Source organism: Bacillus rossius, assembly GCF_032445375.1.
Source record: "Bacillus rossius redtenbacheri isolate Brsri chromosome 4 unlocalized genomic scaffold, Brsri_v3 Brsri_v3_scf4_1, whole genome shotgun sequence".
Taxonomy (NCBI): Eukaryota; Metazoa; Arthropoda; class Insecta; order Phasmatodea; family Bacillidae; genus Bacillus; species Bacillus rossius.
The window spans coordinates 8776300-8791972 of NW_026962010.1; positions in this window are offsets into that span (position 1 = coordinate 8776300).

Here is a 15673-nt window from a genome sequence, read left to right on the forward strand (position 1 = left end):
TAACGTGACAACATCATAACAAAACATTGATGTAATGATTGCATACTTTTATGAATAAAATTGAATAATTTTTATTGAATTATCACTTTTTTTGTGTGGATACAAAGAAGGAGTGAAATGAAATCTACAATTTAATTGATAAATTTACTTTTATTTGCACTCATTAATTCAAATATGTTTATTACTTTAACGAAGAGATTATTTTAGCTATAACTTTTATACATGTTTGCTATTTAACTTCTTCTAATCTGTGTTATTCTGTTAAGGATAGGACGATGATAGGAAAAGTAGGAAACGAATGGGAGTGTTTCAAGTTTAATGTGCCTCGAAAAAGTCAAATCGATTGTTGTTCCAATCGAGTGGAAGAGAGATAGATGCGGCGCAAGCGTACAATGAGCGTAACGGGACAAAGCGTAACGGGACAATGAGCGTAAAGGGACAATGAGTCATCCTTTTTCGTGCGTGCAGCCGGCGTTCATCGATTTATTAGACGTTGTCACGTCAAAAATAATCTAAAAATTTAACTCCCATGAAGCCCGAGTCCCGGAAATTTGCCCCCCCCCCCCATTTTTTTTTTCATTGTCCCTCATTCTCGGCAGTAATGGGTCACGTGGCGGTCATTCATCGTCATCACGGTCAGCACCGCCAGGTGTCTCACCCGTCTCACCGCAGTTGCATGGCGAGGGGAGGGGATGCACCGAGGAGTGAATGTAGAGGCAGAGCAAGTCCAGACACGCCTCATCGCGCCTAGACGCACCTACCTACGTAACTGATGACGCAGGTGCTGAAGACAAACCGTCTGTTCTCCCGGCATACGTCATAAACGGGTCGTTACCACAACGCCGAAATACCATAACGCCGAATGTCAAAATTGACCACAACACCGAAAGCTAGAAAACTGCAGTGTACCACAACGCCGAAATAAACTGAATTAATTTGTGTGTGTTTCTTAAATGAACCTTAACGCCAAAATACCACAATCAAACCTAACCTTACCTAACCTAACCTAACCTAGCGTAATATAACCTAACCTAACCTATCCTATCCTAGCCTAGCCTAACCTAACCTAGCCTAACCTAACATAGTCTAACCTAACATAGTCTAACCTAACCTAACCTTTGTGGCAGTCTTGCAATGAAATTTTTCGGCGTTAGTGTATTTTGGCGTTGTGGTAATTCGGCGTTGTGGTACACAGCAGTTTTCTAGCTGTCGGCGTTGTGGTAATTCGGCGTTGTGGTACACAGCAGTTTTCTAGCTGTCGGCGTTGTGGTATTTCGGCGATGTGGTGCGTCCTCGTCATAAACGATAACTTCCGAGTCCACCGACGAGAATTGAAGTACACACTACAGGTTTTGTGACGCTTGATTTTTATAACTCTCAGCGTTTTTAGACATCTTTACCACCAGTCAAACATGTAAACGACGATATGACGTTTTAACGGTTTTGGATGCACCGGTTGATGGCGAGTTTTGTGCACATAGTCAAAATGGGTTAGTCTTGCTTTGCTGTTAATGAAGCAAAAATATAGCTTAAGATATGAAAAGTGAAATTCTGTCACATGTGAGACTAGAAAAATATTTCATTTATGAATTGTTAAAGATGATCACGGGTTTCTTAAACTCATCTCAGTAAAAATAATTGTAATTGGAAATCAAGTATTTTTGTAAAAATACCAATTTTGTGAAGTTAATACATTTTTTTTGTAAACGCGTGTCTTTTGAACAATTACAAGAAATGTAACAGCTGCATTACACTTTTTTATATTAATGCAGAAATTCTGCAGGAGCTAATACCGGGGTCAATCGACTTGGGAAGTTGCACCCACTGCTGATACATGTAACTTAATTTTAAATGCGCTCCAGACAATGTATTGTAATTTGTTGAGCTGGTCGCCAGCCAAACCCAGCGTGTAACTCTTATATTTGCACCCAACACCTTGTACCAAGCGACGTAATATCCCGCGGATCATGTCATTACCATTTTCCTAATGTATACATATGTGCCAAACATATGTGACGTTTTGTGGCATGTATTCACATGGCAAACTTGTTGTTATAAAGTTAGAACAACTAACTTTGGAAGTCAGCAGCAACAGTGGGTCTTTTCAATGCATTATTACACACACAGGGCCGTATTTACGCACAGGCTATCTAAGCTGTAGCCTACGGGCCCGCACCACAAATGGGGGCCCGCACCACACGAAACGAAAAAAAAATTATTATACTGCGATGTGGATCTTCTTATATTCTTAAAATACGCGTCGACATAGTGTCCAGTTGTTTTGTGTGGATTAATTGCGCCGAACTAAACTCTTATGTGGAAAGCTGATATATGCGTTGTATCAGCATTTAGAAATTATCGATTATTTTAATTGGTTTTGGTGTCACTTAATTCCTTAACCTATAAATACTGTTTGGTTAAATTGTCTAGTTTAATAATAAACTAATTTTTTCAAAATAGAAAATTGATCAAAACTATGAGTTTTGTAGGTCAATTAAAATAAACTACCCACCCAGACCCAGGCAAGAGGCACCCACTGTTTCACTGGAAGGGGATACTCAATATACCCCCCCTCCCCCTCCAATTAAAGAGGGCCCGCACCACAGACTCAGCCTAGGGGCCCACAGGCAGTAAATACGTGATTTTGGACAAATTTTGACCTTGAAATTCCAAAATGTGGTCGCCAACTTGACACACGTGCAGTAAATCCGGCCCTGATTACACAATTGTAGATTAAAACGGACTGACACGTCAACCATGCTAAAGTTGAGCCACAAATTTCTGTTGGAGGCTTCTGAAGCGTTAGTAGTTCGCAGTGAACGACCCCGAGAACAAAAATTAACTAAAAGAAATTAACTTCCGTCTTTATTAATGCTGACCCATATTAGACTCTTTTATAGGGTTAGCAAAATTATACAATTAAAGTTAAACAGCATATTGCACACTACGACGGACATTCTCAGAACTATTGAAAAGGACGTTATCATTGTCTTCCTCCGTTGCGAGTTCAGCAGTTGAAGTTACGTTACTGTCTGGCGTCGGGAAGCCTAAGATGTACTTACATCAAGTTCTGTCCCTGCCCGAACACGCCCGAATATTCACCTTCGGCCAACCTCGGATTTATTTTTATATATTTATATTTCTCTGTTTATTTTAATGTAGCTATACTAACCTAACTAACCGTCCATAGTGTTTTTAAGTGTTTTAATGTAGCTAACCTAACCGACCACTTTAAATATTTGAATTCATTTTTCCTGCGCAAAAATAAAACAAATCCTGAAGTTGGCCGAAGGTGAATATCCGGGCGTGTTCGGGCAGGGACAGAACTTGATGTACATCTTAGGCTTCTCGTCTGGCGTCTCGGAACAAGTGCGAACAAGTGAATGGCGAGACTGGACTGTGGAAGTGGCTCGCTACTCGCCGCCGAACAGCGCGGCTGCATCCAGGTAGGATACTCGCCGTGTGTATTGTGGCGTGTCTCAGTCCGGACTCCCGGGAACTGACTCGTCCGCCGCCTGCCAGCTCTGCTCGGAGCCCGGACGAGCTCGGTCGGGGCTCGTGGCTCGTGGCTCGTGGCTCGTAGCTCGTGGCTCGGGGCGAGCTGGGAGACGGTAGGTACCGGGACCCCAGCTCGCGACGTGGAAGGGGCTATCCACTCGCCCGGGTATCCCTCTCGATGTCTCTCCCCGGGCTCGCGACTACTCGCTGAGCGAGTGGTGCCGCAGGGGGGGGGGGGGGGGGGCAGCTCTGGAGTCGACTCCGGGTGCTGATGATCACGTTACTCGTCCAGCGAGTAACTACTCGTGGGCGGAGAACTAAAAACCCGTTCCCCTGATTTATAACGTCTTCGTTCGTCCCTCCACCTCGGGCTTGAGTCATAGGCGTGCGCAGGACTTCAGTATTGGTGGTGCCAGATTACACAACAGCCCTGTCATTCACGGACCCGAGCCTAAAGCGGGGGGTCCGGGGGTCCTCCCCCGGAAAAATTTGGATTTGAAAGCGCAAATGCTATTTAAGGTGTTTCCGAACAAAACCATTAAATACACAGATGTAAAAATTTTAACTTTTTTTATGACAAATTATGGCTTTGAACGTTATAATCACCAGGAAAACTACTAAACTATTTACAGTTTTAAGCTTTGTTGAGCCATAAAGTAAATTGTACAAATTGTTTGCACGGAATTCATGCTGGTGGCTTTGAAAAACCGTACTTACATGTTTTCTGAAGACGCCAAATAAATGCTAGAAAAAACATTCTCAAATGTTAAGTTTCAAAATAAACAAATCAAGGGAGTTTTTGTAACATACCTTAAATATGTAAAATATTAAAATAATAAAAATACACAAATAAGAGTGGGCAAATTTTTAACTTTTGGAATACAACAACAATGTTTTGTCGGCGACTGCATATAAGTCATCGAGTAAGCCTATCCTCTTAACTAACTAAACTCTCTCTCTTTTTTTAAATAAACCCTGGCGGACGGCGGCTATTATTCCGTGCGCCTGCCGAGTAGAGTGAACAGTGGACACCGAGCGCGCATTCTATGTAATTCGAGGAGAACTATGAGAAGTATTTACATTTCAGAAGTTTCGTAACCGCGGCCCGCGTGTACAACACAAGTAATTGCACCTGGCTTGTTTCCGTGTGTATAGTTGGTTCGATTGATAATTGATATACTGATAGTGTTATGAGCACATATCTGTAATTCGAAACGATTGGAAAAAATAGTTTGTTTTGGAAATAGTACGATTTTTTGTAAGTATGTATTATTTCTGCTTGTAAAAAACAAAATAACGTTAACCTTAATGGTGGTGCCAAGGCACCTGTGGCACCTACCGTGCGCACGCCTATGGCTTGAGTGTCAGGCAGCCCGCTTGGAGGCCGTATTCTACTGCTTATATACTGCTTATATACTGCTTATATACTGCTCCGGCGGTCATGGTTGAAACGACCTGGAGTGTTTAAACACGCGCCAGCTGGCTATAGGTCTCACTGAGCTCGGGTCTGATGTTGCGGGGAAGCCTACGATGTACATTCTATATTGCACAGACCCGAATACTCACGTTGGCAAGCCTTCTTTTCACAGACGAGAGAGCCAAACCCGAAGTTCACCCCTAGTTCATACTCGCTTTTTTGTTTATATGATTTCACAGTATCTTTAATGTAGCTATCATAACCAAATAAACCGTCCATAATGTTTTAAAGTATTTATAATGTAGCTAACCTAACCTAATTGACCATTAGTTATCATGAATTGTATATTTATTCATTTACAATGAACAAAAAGAAAAAACCCGAAGATGCACGATCGGGCGTTTGGCTCTCTCGTCTGTTGAAAAAAGGCTTGCCAACGTGAGTATTCGGGTCTGTGCAATACAGAATGTACATCGTAGGCTTCCCGCCATCATGCTCGCTCCCGCAGCACGTTCATTAACTCAGAGTCAGGCGTACGCCCCGTTGCAAACACAGTAATAATTAATCGCAAGCAACAAGTAACTTCGACTTTCCGGTGACTTGTGACATTGCAAACCATTTCTTGAAACATTTCAACACATTGCCTGCAGATCTTACAAACTATCGGTGGGATGAACAGCTAATTTCGGATAACACATTCCACTCTTGTTCCCGACTGACCACAGTCATTGAAACCATAAAAACCTCTTTGTTGAAATACAGAAATTTATTTGTATTTTACACATAAATATGGTTTAGAACGTACAGCACCTGGTTTTTGTGTGTCTGGGCTGCTTCTTCATGTACTTGGTGCATTGCTACCCAATCAGGTCAGTGCACTCAGCCTCGTCCTAGGGGCATTCCGCACTAGCACATTAACTTTTAAATCACATCCAATTTATATTGAATTCATTTCATTCCAAGTTATGCTGTGACAGCTGCGGTCGTGTCGCTGTTGTAAATTTACAACCAAAATACCTGCAAATTGGTTTAAAAAAAAAGTGTGAGAGTGACTCAGAACTCGCCAGATATGTGTAACATCTAACTTCGGATAACTAGCTCATTTATGTGTTATCAACTGCAAATAAACTTATAATACAAAACTCGGACACGAAGTTTAACGTAAAATTCTTAAAAATAATGCCAAGAGTAACAAATATTCGAAAATTGTCTTTTGAACTATATTTCTTGACGAGGATCACACGAAGTTACCTCACCCACCGCTTTAATTAGCTGCTGGAGAGCTACGTCAACTATCGAATCATTAGATTTTCAGAGCGAAATATTAAACTTTATAATAAAACTGCTCCGATAAAAGCGGAAAAGATATGAAGAAAAAAATACTGAACACAAATGATGCTTCCGCGTTGTAACACCCAACTACATATTCTAAAAATCTGTGTACTGCGGTGTTATTTTACTTTATTGAACTAAATACGATCTGAAACCAAATATAAATTAAAATGTTTAATTGTTTTACATATGGACTCAATTTTAATATATAATTTTTATAAAATTATTTCTGCAGTGATAAATGTCGAAATAGCGCTGTAACAATCAAAATGCTGAACAGTTAATTACACGCATTTGCTGAGAGTTCTACGAATGTTACTGTTCTCCTATTTACCCTAGAATCATTTTAATAACAAAATTTATTGTGATATAAAATATTTACGTTTATCTCTCTCACATGAATCCTAACTCATGCTCTCGTATTAAATATGGTAGATTTATAGTACATTAAGTAACTTCTACATGTTATTGCCTCTTGTTGCACACAATGGGCACGTTGTAAGAACTGGCCTAATAATAACAACTGAGCACGTATTTTTTTATATTGCTTGTTACGTGTCTATAAGTATATCTAAATATGAGTGAGTACGTATACTTATATTTACGCTACGCGTCCGCTAGTATGTGGATGTATGCATAAGTATGGACCATCGGCAGTAAGGCGTTCATAAATGTCGAAATATTCATCTCAAATAATCTTTGACGTAATAAAAATGGGGGGAAAGGGAAATGGGATATACAATTACCAACCTGAAATGCGCAGCGTAAGGAATGGACTTGATTCAGGAAATGGAGAATGACTTTGTTTATGCTTCAGTGCAGCAGTAGCCCCAGCAGTACGCTGCACACTGCACAGTCAGTTTTAACAGAGGTGGGAAAAAAGGAAATTGACATTTTGAAGTGAAACTTCTTTGTCAAGGGGACTACAATTATTAAGCGTTACGAAAATTCCGATCGCATAAGGGGAATAGTTACGTTCGTGGGGGGGGGGGGGGGACCGGGAGAGAAGGAGACAGTAGGGGAGAGGTGGAAATGACGCAGCATACTTGCACACTAGCGTATTTGCACACTTACATACTTGCACACATGCATACTTGCGCAATAGGATAATTTAGCGCTCGCATACTTGCATGTACATATTTGTTTTCATCTGCGACCTCATCCAAAGACAATATGTTTCCTATTCCTAATAATATAATAAGCAAGACATTTCACTTCACTCGTGCGTGGACTCCGCGCACACGTTTATCCCCCCTCCTTGAACTCTTTGCTTCTTGCTTTTAATCTCAAACAAGGAAACCTACGCTCCCACTGAATATGCTTACAAAATATTGGCAATGCAATTACTAAGAACTACTAGGTCATAACAAGTTTGACTAGAGTAAATACTAATAACTATGTAGCTACTGAATTACAAATCATTAACTTTAGAAACAAGCATATTATGGCTGTTAATCGATTTATATATATATATATATATTTAGTCACAGGTCTACAGAGTCTCATTATCTTTAATATTATAAACATGATTAATCCCCATAACTCTTTAATCACACACTATCAAAAGGTTGTAAGTAAAATATAGTGACTAATTAGCAAACCCATTCATGAATTTAATTTACTTATGCTTTAACTGTGTATGCTTCTGTGTGTCCCCCCAAACTACTGATAAGCCGTCCCTCGCACAAGTCGCAGATATCAGAGATCCGTGCGACAAGGCATCCTTGTTTGTCGAGCGCGTATCATTGTTTGAACACTCACTAATGGCAGTGGCTCGCAGACGGCGTTCATGTCGATTCGTGCAAAGCTAAACAGCCAATGGTTTGTTTACAGTCTGATACTTCACGGAAGGAGATGTCGTTAAGGTTCTCGTGAATCATCGTTCAGAAACTCAATAACGAAATCTGGAGAACCTTTAGACTAAAACCAGACGTAAACCTTCAGGCATTTATAATAACTAGAAAGAAAATAATACCTCGCAAAATACGTAATCATGAAGAAAAACATTTTTAACTTCAAACCAGTTACAACAAAGTTTACAGCAGTGTCCAGATTATTTTGATTTAGGGCATAAACGATTATTTCAAAAGGCAGAAAATTCACGTGTAATAATAATATGTCAGCTAACCGAGGCATTTATATAGTATGTTTGGACAACCTGTTAAGATAAAAACAGGTAGCGTAACGAATATGTACGTTTTTACCAGTTAGCAAAATAGTATTCGTTCGTGCGCAGGTATGATAAAGATACTCATAATGTATGTACCTCGCTAGTGTTATTCATTATACTGGATTTGTCAGTCCAAACACAGATGTGAAGGATGCCGGGAAAAAAAGAACAAGATTACAAAATTCGCATTAAAATTTGTATATACATATTTTTGACGTGACAACGTCTAATAAATTGATGAACGCCGGCTGCACGCACGAAAAGGTGTCCCGTTACGCTGTGTCCCGTTACGCTCATTGTACGCTTGCGCCGCATGTATCTCTCTTCCACTCGATTGGAACAACCATCGATTTGACTTTTTCGAGGCACATTAAACTTGAAACACTCCCATTCGTTTCCTACTTTTCCTATCATCGTCCTATCCTTAATAGAATAACACCGATTGGAAGAAGTTAAATAGCAAACATGTATAAAAGTTATAGTTAAAATAATCTCTTCGTTAAAGTAATAAACATATTTGAATTAATGAGTGCCAATAAAAGTAAAATTATCAAATAAATTGTAGATTTCATTTCACTCCTTCTTTGTATCCATACAAAATAGTGATAATTCAATGAAAATGATTCAATTTTATTTATAAAAGTATGCAATCATTTCATATCGTCCGTGAACCGACTTTACAGACGTATTTACTTATACCCTAATAACATGGTTTTTATATTAGCATTTTGGTGAAATCGCTAACTATGCACGTGACGTCTGTACACGCGGGCCGAACTTGCGAGCTATCGCCGCGGGGGCGGGGGTTAGGGGAAGAGACTGCGTGGGGCGCGGCCCAGTTGGTTGCAAAATATCGTGTAGCGCCATTTTATCTTCAAAATATTTTGACCATGTGATGCCTTATCATCGAAGATCTGTTGAGCCAGATAAAGCTCCATCTACAATAAGCAATGTCCCAGATTGTATCCAACGGAAACTGCTCGCTGACTGATCCATGTGACTCGCTGACGTCATGAATGGCGCGAACAGTGGTACGAATATCCCTAGTCCGAATACATCGATCAACTTTAACTGTTTTGTTCCAATCTGTGTCCTTTGCGGTTTCCAGTTACCGTTTCAGAAATGTGCTCTCAAGCAGAAATAAATGACTATTGTTGAATTCCCACAACTTTCCCAAGTAAAACGAATATTCAAAACTTAGCTGCGTACTCATTCACAACGTATGAAAACAATAAACAGAAACAAGCGAAAAAAAAATGTATCTAGGCGCTCTATATTTGCTGCGCTCTGATGACGACTTAAATTAATGTAGTCAATGTTGCAATACCCGTGTGTTGCCATATCCAACTTAAAAAAAACTGTTATGCCCTTCCTTTGCGTGGATGCGTCTTTCATCGTGTTACTAGCCATTATCTTAGAGCGCCACGCCGTTCGGAAAGCCTGTGGAGTAGGCAACACGCGACGCGGCGGAGAAAAAAGTGTCCCAATGAGAAACAAAAAATTGGTTGTCTGTAAAGTCGGTTTAAGGACGATAGTTTAACGTGACAACGTCATAACAAAACATTGATAAAATGATTGCATACTTTTATGAATAAAATTGAATCATTTTTATTTAATTATCACTATTTTGTATGGATACAAAGGAGGAGTGAAACGAAATCTACAATTTAATTGATAAATTTACTTTTATTTGCACTCATTAATTCAAATATGTTTATTACTTTAACGAAGAGATTATTTTAACTATAACTTTTATACATATTTGCTATTTAACTTCTTCCAATCTGTGTTATTCTGTTAAGGATAGGACGGTAATAGGAAAAGTAGGAAACGAATGGGAGTGTTTCAAGTTTAATGTGCCTCGAAAAAGTCAAATCGATTGTTGTTCCAATCGAGTGTAAGAGAGATAGATGCGGCGCAAGCGTACAATGAGCGTAACGGGACACAGCGTTACGGGACATTTTTTCGTACGTGCAGCCGGCGTGCATCAATTTATTAGACGTCACGTAAAAAAAAAAAAAAAAAAAAAAAAAACAAGTCCGAGTTGGACATAGCCATTCTGTCATCGCGGAGTATACCGCACGAGGAAAAGTTGGACGTATGGGCAGACAGGGCATAACTGATGTTTGGGAGCGGCTGATGTCGTTCGAGCTTGTCGGTGGTTGGCAGTATAAACGTAGCACCGGTGCAATTAATACCGTCGGAAATGTGTGTTCATACTCAAAGGTTACGGTGTATATACCGCCAGAACGTCTCAATTGTCGGAGTTTAAAGAAAATATGCTATGCAGCTTCTTCCTGCGGTGATCTCCACCAACGTTCAATGCGTCTCGTGTCGCAGAATGACGTGTTGCTCGTATAATCATCCCGCAGGCTCGAACCGTTAATCTTTATTTCCGTTCGAACGATCACGCCGACGAGGATAGAAGCGATCCAGCGTGTGCCAGCGCGCCAGATACTAGTGTTCTGACGGTCCCCGGGCTTCGCGCGTCCTTACCAGGAACTCTATCGCGCAGTTATCTCCCTCGGAGCAGGACGGGCGACGCCGGCTCCACGCGGGGCAGCGACTGTCTCGTCCGGCGCTGTTTGCGGCGGGCAAACAGACCGCCGGCGCAGTGGGCTGCCGTTAGTGACTCCTCCGCCCGCCAAGTCCACGCCTTGACGGCGCCGAGGTCACTGACCCAGTCTATCGATAACCCTGATATAGCTGGCACAATATTTGCTCAGAATCTGAGCGCAGATGAAGTCTCACTGGAGGAGTTCAGAGCTGGTTTCATGGTGCGAACAAGACGCGGCAGAAAGGATAATAAAGAAACAGTGCACCTTGTCATTGAATGCACACCTAAAATAAGGAATATCTTGCTAAGCAGAACACATATGTATATTGGTTTTTCTGCATGTAAAATTAGGGATTTTGTGTCAATAACTAGATGTTTCAACTGTCAGAATTACGGACACCCCGCACATAAATGTAAAAGCAAAACTATCTGCTCTATATGTGGACTTGATGGGCATAAGTATACAGAATGTAGTAAGAAAAATGAAGGAAATAAGTGTGCAAATTGCAGACGAGAGAATAAACCACACGAGCATAGGGTAGATAGCACTGATTGCCCTGCCTATAAGAGAGCTTACGAAAGAGAAATAGAAAGAACTAATTATGGTGAAATATGAAAATAACATAAAAATAGGGCAACTAAACGCACAACGTTCAGCTGTTGTCAGTGCTGAATTAAATAAGATTGCAGAAAAAATGAAGCTTGATGTGATCTTATTACAAGAACCCTATGTATTACGTGGGCAAGTTGCAGGAATCCATGGTTTAATATATGCAATAGGAGATAATCCGAAATCGGCAATTTGGATTAGAAATGAAACTCTAACTACGATGTTACTCTCCGGCATTTCTAATGAACATCATGTTTGCATGATCATGCAGATGAGGATGATGAAAATATACGTTATCTCATCCTATTTTCAATTCTCAGATCCTATTGAAGTACATATTGATAAGCTTAATTCAATATTGGATACAATTGGACATGAAAATATAATAATTGGTGCAGACACAAATGCAAAATCTTCTTTTTGGAATTCACCAGTGAATGACGAAAAAGGTGAGATCATGAACGATTTTATCATGGAAAGAGATCTATATGTTATTAATGATGATCCATTAACAGGAACATATCTATCACCAGCAACTAATACTGAGACTTTCATTTATGTGACATTGACTGATAACAACATGAAAGAAAGAGTCAATGAATGGAAGATTCATCTGGACAGTTCAAGTGACCACAGATTGATGACTTATGAAATCCAATTGCAAAGAACTGAGATGCCTCCCATAATAATAAGTCCACGGTACATACATAAGAACGCGGATTGGAAGAAGTTTGATGAATTAATAACAAGCAAAATAAATGAATTATCACATGAAGAAGATGTATATAACTCCGCAGAAGCACTCGCCATGAGATTAACAATTATATTACAGAATATCTGTGAGAAATGCTTTAGGAAACAAACGAAAATTATTCCTGGAAATCCCTGGTGGGATGTTGAATTAGAAGAAACTAGAAGAGATCTGGAAAGACTAAGAAGAATCATGAAGAGAGCGGCAAATGGATTTTATAAACTTTTAATTTTACAACAGTACAGAATAAGGAGAAAGAAATATAAGAAAGATATTTTATTAAAGAAGAAGGTATACTGGGAAAAACTTGTCCTTAACAAGGGGAATATGGACCCTTGGGGATATGTGTACAAGGTGATGGCTGGCAAAGTACGAAGTTCTTTTGAAATCCCTGGGATGATGATGGCAAATAGACAAATTACTGACATTACAGAAAATTTGGAAACTATTCTACATGATTTACTACCTAATGACAACCCAGATGAAGATACGAATATTCAAAAGATGAAGAGAGAAGCGATGAAAGAACTGCCTGATACAGAAGACACAGTTTCTTTCACCATCCAAGAGCTTGACAAGATCATTAAAGAGTTAAAACCACGAAAAGCACCAGGTAAAGATAATATAACAACTGAGTTAATTTGGCGAGCTTACCCTCGAATCAAGGAAGTACTGTTACATCTGTATAATTTATGCTTATCTTCAGGAACATTTCCAAAAATATGGAAGGAAGGAGTTCTCAAAATCATATACAAGGGAAATGCTAAGGACCCGAAATTAACTAAGTCATACCGGCCTTTAACTATGCTGCCTAACATGGGAAAAATTTATGAGCGGCTCATTAATGCAAGACTAACAGCTTATTTGGAAGTAATACAGGGAATAGATAAACAGCAGTATGGCTTCAGAAGAGGGTATAGTACAGAAAAAGCGCTATACGATGTAAATCAATATATTAAAAACCTACAAGAAAAATATGTGCTTGGAGTGACGATAGATATAGCAGGAGCATTCGACCACGCTTGGTGGCCTCAAGTATTATGGCGCTTAAAGAATCTTAACACACCTAAGAACCTGTATGCCGCCATAAGGGGCTTTCTGCAAGATAGAAAGTGTGAATGTCGATTGGGCCACATAGTTGTGGAAAAGAAGCTCTCCATGGGCTGTCCTCAGGGTTCAGTCCTTGGTCCGCTACTATGGAATATAATATTTGATGAGCTTCTGAAAATTGAGTTACCAGTAAATAACATTATATATGGCTATGCAGATGATGGCTTGCTCATTATACCCGCTACTTCACGCTACGAATTAGAGCAGACAGCAGAAATTATTCTACGCTCTATCAACACCTGGGCAAGCAGTGTCCGACTTCTTATATCATCTGAAAAAACTGAAGGCGTATTACTAAAGGGAAAATTACATAAAGACAGACCACCTTTAATAAGATTTCAAGAACGAATAGTGAAGATAAAACAAAAAGTTAAGTATCTAGGGGTACAAACCACAACGGGAACAGGATACCAAGAACACATACAAGAAGCATCACAAAAGGCCCTACTGTTAATGCAAAAAATAAGGAGTCATAAACCTACAAATGTAGGATTGAGCACTAATACTATGACAACACTGTACAATGGAGTATACCTGGGCATACTTACCTATGCTTGCTCAGTCTGGTATGAACTACTACGCAATTCACATGTAAGAAGAAGGTTAAACTCATCCCAACGAACAGCTCTAATTGCTGTAACAAAAAGCTACAGAACTACGTCTTTAGAAGCACTGCAGGTTATCGCTGGAGCCTTACCTATAGACCTACTAATACAAGAAAGAGCAAAAGTTGTGATATTAAAGATGAACAAGGAATACACTGCTTCAAAATATCGCAGAATTCACATAGAAAATATTGAAATCTGGCAAGAAAGGTGGCGAAACTCTGACAAGGGAAGGCATACACACAATATATTCCCTTCAATAGAAGAACGGATGAAATTTTCATGGATAAGTACTGACCACTACACTTCACAATTCCTAACAGGTCACGGGAATTTTAAACACAAATTAAACTCTTTTAACTTAGTGGAAAGCCCTATGTGCCCTGTGTGCATGGAAGAAGACACAGTAGAGCATGTTCTAAATGATTGCGTTAAAATAGAAGACATACGAAACAAGTACACAAGGAAGATGGCTATGGAGGATGTTGATATTAAGGATATTAATCAAATTGTGAGAGATAAGAAGACTTATGACATATGGAGAAATTACACCTTTGAAGTATCCAAGAGACTGGAGCGTTTCGATAGTTGGATGCACGAACAATCTCTGATGGAAGATCTGCTTTCCGATACGGAATAACTTACTACAGAAAAATAAAATAACTCTTTGAATCTCCTACACAAGTTTCTTTGGCTGTTCTTCTTGTGTATAGTGTAATCGAACAGCCGGAATATTATATCAAATTAGATAAATGAACTGAAAAGAATTAATTAAGAATAAGAGAATTAAAAATATACACCAGATCTCTCTTTGAAAATAAGAATAAGAATTATGACAGAATAACGCCCTGGAAACCTGTATAAGCAAGCTAAAAGGATATGAATTATTATATAATATAAACTGTATTATATTATATAATATATATATATATGTGTGTTAAAAATATAATCATGTGTGCAATAAATATAAATAAACTACTCTTGCAAACCTTATAAAAAGGATTATATCCAGAGTAGTCTTTAAGTAAACATACATAATCTATAATATGATTATTTTCTATAAAGCTACAAGATAATCTGACCCAGTCTAGTGAGGGGCAGTGGCGGATCCAGGATTTTGGTTTGGGAGGGGCTTGACCCAGCTGAGGCTAGGCTTTATCAAGGCAAGCACTAAAACAATAGTGGACCCAGATGCTTTTGGAGGGGGCTTGAGCCACTTAGCCCCCCCCCCCCCCCCTCTGGATCCGCTACTGGTGAGGGGAGTTAGTCATGGCGCCAATCCCCTCCTAGCACACGATGCATGTGACCCATCCTGCATGGCTAACACCCTGCATGATTAGAGCGTATATGCTTCGGCTTGAGACGCATTTAGTCTTCTCCTTAACCCGGACCCCTCCAAAATACACTTAGTTTTTAGTTGGGTTAAGAGGAAAAAAAAAAGTTTCACAACAATGTTTTTCGGGAAAAACGTTGCATTGAAATTCGGCCTTGAAATTTTTACTCTCATCACTCCCGAAGAATTTCCACTTCGAAAAGTCCCATGCTTAAAGCCCACGGCGACGGGGCGACGAGACAAGCGGAAGCGGTGCCTTCAGAAGACAGGTCCGCGGGATTCGACTGGCG